This window comes from Centropristis striata, chromosome 18 (genome assembly GCF_030273125.1).
Source record: "Centropristis striata isolate RG_2023a ecotype Rhode Island chromosome 18, C.striata_1.0, whole genome shotgun sequence".
Lineage (NCBI taxonomy): Eukaryota > Metazoa > Chordata > Actinopteri > Perciformes > Serranidae > Centropristis > Centropristis striata.
In genome coordinates this window covers 7,770,591-7,776,590 of record NC_081534.1, presented here as the reverse complement: position 1 = coordinate 7,776,590, position 6,000 = coordinate 7,770,591, and positions in this window count along the sequence as shown.

The window sequence follows — 6,000 nt, the reverse complement described above, 5'->3', positions numbered from 1 at the left end:
GGTACAGTTAGGCTGCGTTCATGTTATGGGTGTTACAAAAGTTGCCATTGAAGTGTTGCCCAAGCATTTGTTGATGTAGTTATTCAGTCAGAGGATCCTGTGTGAATGCCAACATGGTTCATCAGCATCATATTTTGCTCCCTATTCAACCTTGTCACCACAAAACACAAAAAGCTAGCATAGCATCAGCTAGCTTGGCTAAATAACACAGTAGAACAGCTAATGTTAGCTATTGTGTGATTCAAATAGGATGTTAAAAATATGATACATTTGGGGTTAAAACATTCCATTAGATACCTTTTACTTTCTAGCTGGTGAAACAAAAAAAAGTTGATGCCAGCATAACTTTGGTTTCTAACTCTTGGGACATGCAGGGAGACTCAGACATAATAACCTGTTAATAGCCACCAAATGAACATTAAAGACAATTTTTTAAACAAGATTCTTTGAAACCATTCATGTTTTACATCCATTTTCATCTGCGTATTCGGGGCCGGGTCACGGGGGCAGCAGGCTAAGGAAGGCATTCCAGACGTCCCTCTCCCAAGCTACAACATCCACCTCACCCTGGGGGACCAGAGGTGCTCCCAAACCAGGCGAGAGATATAATCCCTCCACCGTGTTCTGGATCTTCCTCGAGGCCTTCTACCAGCTGGACGTGGAACTCCTCTAACGGGAGACCAGATGCCCAAACTACCTCAGCTGGCTCCTTTTGAAGCAAAGGAGCAGAGGCTCTCCCCCAGCTCCCTCCGGATGTCTGAGCTCCTCCCCCTATCTCTAAGGCTGAGCCCAGCCACCCTACGGAGGAAACTCATTTCAGCCGCTTGTATCTGCGATCTTGTTCTTTCAGTCACTACCCAAACGTCATGACCATAGATGAGGGTTTCTTTGAAACTAAAGCAGCTAATGTTACAAAAGTGTGCTGAAAACTGTTTTATCCAACTCATGGAGCCAACGTTAGCTTAATTAGCTAGCTACTGCTGAACAAATCTACCATCAGAAATTGCCATTTTTGACAGCAAGAAATGGAGAAGGCTGCTTCTGTCTACCTCTGTCTGAAATTGAGGACACGCTGTTTAAAAAAGGATGTGGTTAATCTGCCCATTATCATAGTAAACTGCATAATGTGCCACGTGAGAAGGGAAGGCTTGATAGGCAACAATAATCTTAAAACTATAAATGGGCACTGCATCACGCTCCTGCAGAGTTAAGCCTATGGCATGTACAAGTTGGACTGTCTGGCTCTTGCACAGTCGTTCCTTCAAAGCCTTTTCTCAATTTTAACAGTTAGTTAAATAGTATTATATCCAGTGGGAAAGAGACATTTAGCTGCATGAAAAGTAACATCATCATTCACTGATTCAGCCATTCAGTGTGACTAACCTTGAGCGAAAGCACAGCGAGAGCACAATACCTGCTGGGCATTTTAGTGCTAAGACGTTTGTGAAAGTGTGTGCAAGCAGAGTTAGAGCAAGTTGATCAGTCACTGATTCATTCTGTCTGACTAATGTTTCATTAGTGAGGGGAACAGAGGTTCAAGGCAGGAAAAAATGAAGTATGAGGAAGGTTGTTTTTCTTTTATCCCCCCCAAGAAGATGTCTGCGTGTTTTTCTTACAACCATTGAGTCTATTTTTTGTACTTAGATGTAACCATGTGAAATGTACATTTTACATCAGTTCTTTGTTGATTCACCGCCTGTCAATGCCCTCCCATGGCTGTTACGGTGTTTGGCGAGGTTGTTAAAAACACTCCTACAGTCTTAGTGAAAACCATCTTGTGAGGCCATATAGACCTATAACTATCTGGAGGCACTAGGCCAGTGAGAGGGATGATTCATGCGCAGCAGAGCTCATTTCACCCGGGGTGTAAAAAGGACAACGCTGGAAGGGAGCGTACTATAATATGTGTGCCATCATTAAAAGCTGGGAAAGTGCTCTGCTTAGCATGAAGCGGAAACACGCACACATATTGGACAACCCTACACAGTCATGTACAGTGCACACACTATTGCAGAGACACCTGAATAAACTTTGCTTATGGTTTAGAAATAATAGCTCTGTGCAGTCCTAATATCTGCACCCATACTGACATTATTTCAAAGCCATTATTTTCAAACCGATTCCATAAACGTGCTCTTATCCAGTCTGAGCAGACAAATCAGTGGGTCTTTATTGAAACACAAACGACTTTCTTCCAAAGCCAGAGGAGGTGAACACATCCACAAACCAGTTACTCACTTTGGCTGCTTTTTTACGCCTTATCTGGTACAGTCAAATCAAATCCTGGACTGTTTACCCGCCTGATTTTGGCTCCCGTCAGGAGTGGAGAATGGTCCAATCAAATCAGATCTGCATGAAACAACAGCTCCCTGGCCGGTCTGACACAGGTGATTTCACGCCACTTTCAAGTGAATTCCAGAGAGAGTCATTTTAGGTGAGAATCCACAAAACCCATAATAAACTTGATTTACTGATTATTCTTGGCCGCTGTATTTTTCCTACACCTGTTCAAATGCCTCTCAGAACACCACATTGTAGTTTTAAAGTCACAGTGACAAGTTTCCAGGGTCCTGTGTTCCCAGTTCTATGAGACTGGTCTCCCCTCAAACACGACCCCATGGGTCTTTGTACAGGTAGAATAATCAATTCATACATGTTTTAGACCAGTGATTCCCAACAGGGGGGGCCCGACCCCCCCAGGGGTCGCCAAAGATCCATGGGGGGTTGCGAAGCCCTCTTGATTTTAAGGGATGTAATAAATCTAATGTGTTAAATATAGATGAGTCAGCATTTAATTCATTAGTGGGACAAAAACAACTAAATAAGGACTACATTAAACGTTTATTAATTTATTTAAATCGAAAAATCACTATAGAAAAGTTAAAAAATAAAGGCTATATCACGAGAATAAGGACATGTGTAACATCCCTCCTGCAGTATACACAGGTAACCTCACCTATCGGTAACCTCACCTAACAACAGAAACACAGAGCTAATGGAAAAATGGCGAAGCGTCAGGGGGACGAAAATGCTGAATATCTCAAAAAGAAAAAGAGACGGTACTATGAAAGTCACATTGAGTTCAGCTTCATAGGAGCAATGGACAATGGGGGGTCGCCAAAGTTTACAATGGTAAAAATGTGGGTCCCTCAAGAAAAAGGTTGGGAACCACTGTTTTAGACTATCCTCCCCTGCCCTGGAGAAGCTATAGTAATTATGGAAGTTGCACTCTTCCAACCTTGAGTTGTATATCTACGTCTTTTCCGGTAGTCACATCCTCGTAACAACTTCACTTAATCATTTACGTACATTTAATTACTGTTCAAACTGTCTGTTATAACGCCTGACCAGTATGTTTTTTGCCCTAAACCTACAGAGCAGTGGTTTTGTAGAACTCAATGAAACGGCAGCATATTTTTTTACAACCACAAACCGTACATGTATGTATAATGACGTGCAAAATTTTGCACTGAGCCACAAAACGCTCATATTGGTCACCAATATGGCACAGAATGGGAACTTGAAAGAGACGTCCCCCAGCTCTTGATATGCTTAATATGACAGCAGTTAGGGTTAGGACAGGGGACAGAAATCATGACTTTAATAATGAGGACATTGTACTGGCACAAGTCTTTGTCTACAACTAACCAAAAAAGAAGAGAGAAAAAAAGGAGAAGGAGGGGCTGAAATATAAAAGAAATACAATTTAGGGTCTAGGATCAAGTTTAATTCAGGTTAATAACAGGTTATCATTAGAAAAGAGGTCAGAGTTAAGGTGAAGTTTTCGGAACAACTAATTATTCTAATCTGTAAACAAGTTAAGGTTTAGGGGTTAACGAAAAATTGAAACTGAAATGGGTCACATTGACCCAAACATAATAAGACCACTGGAGCTGTTGATTGACTGTTTGATTGAAAAAATGTAACTAATTAATAAAACAATTTGCTGTGATTAATCGCATGGTTAAGTAACCATGTAACAAAGCCAACGTTAGAATATACCTATTAACATTATTATATGTTGATAAGACTAAATTAATAAATGTGTTTGTTGTGAGATTATAAGCATTTATAAGGAATTATTAGAAACCCATTATTATGTATTTTTTTTACAGTTGACTCTGCATTTTGCAGCTACCAAAGGTAAAGCGCATAATACTTTTAATGTTACTAACTATTTTAAGGACTTACAAGGACCGCATTACCTGTTAATATAAACTTATTACAAGAAGCTTAATATAAATTGTTACCAAACACTGACACGAAAAGCATGGAGAAAGCAGTATTGTTCCGTACGGTGCTTTATCTTTTTTTCTCTCACAAAAATAAATGGATTAATTATGACAGCACTCGTAACCACGTAACAAAACCAACAGTTGCAATTAAGCAATTATAACTCACTCAAATAGCCTAATTCAAAGTGGATTTTTCGTTGCACTCATAACATGCTATTCTAGGGTGAAAGTGTTTGTTTGACTCATTCACCGCCACTCCCTCCCAACTAAAAAGGCAACTTCTGGGGGATTTGTTCTGAGGATCAAAAATTGTTTAATATTGCTGCGCAGTGAAATGTCATGCAAAAAGCAAAGTTATGGGTCGGGATACCAAGTGAAATGATTTAAGAAAGTATCCGGGGGTTTTTTCGCCATTTTTATTCATTCTATGCAATGAAAAAATGTTTGTTTTTATTCATTTATTAACACAATAAGAGATTTGGGGACCTGCCACTTCTCAAAGTTCAATGACTTGCAACATCATATGATAGCAGTAACCTTTTCCTAAGACACAACAGATGCATCGCAGTGTCTGTGATTTTACCCTTTTGAGAAATCCATAATTTTTGACACCTCAAGATTAATAATGTTTTGTCCAATAAACAGCTGACCTGAGCAATCGTGTGACTGATTACAAATAGCCTGCTTAAATGCCGCTGTCAGTTGTTAATGGGAAAGAAGGCAGAGCCAATGAAAAGCTGCAACTCGTTTTCTGATTTAAAGCAATTCAAACAAACTAGGTGGAAGAGGTGAGGCTGTAAATCCTGGGAGAGCGAAATTATATACAAGTATAAATATAATATCCACAGAAATGGGATGGTTCTGCTAAGTGTGAGGGGATTCAAGGATTATCTGGAGATGAAGAAGCATATTTTGGCTCGTAAATAATAAAACTGTTTAAAAATACGGCTGATTTCCGAAGCACCTCAGGCAAACATTTATGTGAAGCCCCAAATGAGGCTGACGTGCATTTTTTTATGTGGAGACTTCAGCTTTAACATCTAATGACATCATAGGTCTGAGAGAGTGGCCTCCAGTGAGTTCCTGCTGAAGTTACTTTTGCAGCTCTCCGGGCTGAGTGTGGGGAACTAAAGAGGGATAATTGATTATAGAATGTTTCTGCTGGTGATTTGTTGTACTCAGAATTCAGACCCAAATCACTGACTGCCCACTCACTCAGTTGCGTGCACACACACACACACACACACACACACACACACGCACACACACACATACATACAGCTGCCTATGAGGAGCCCATTTCTGCCTGAGATGGATCTCTACTGACATCTAGTGGTGTTAAAAGGTACATTCATGTTTAGAACGTTTTAACTCAGATAAAGCTGCAGGGATGGAGGAAATAGTCTTTACTTCTATGAAATAGTAATACCTGAATGTAAAAGGACTCCATGACAAGTAAAAGTTCTACAATGAAAATCTTACTAAAGTAAAATAATAATAAAACAAAGCACTTAAAATGACAAAAGTACGTATATCAAAGTGGTTAGGGTTAGGGTTAGTTATATATATATACTGTAGCTTGTAGGATTATTGCCACTGATGCATTATTGTTATTGTAGTTGATCAAGACCAATCTTATTGAAACTATAATGAGATACTTACTTATACTTTTATAAAATACTTAATAAAAGTGGTGGGCTGCTTGATCTTCAAAAATGTAATTTCTGCCAATAATCAAATCCAAAAAATTGTATTTTGCAGTTAG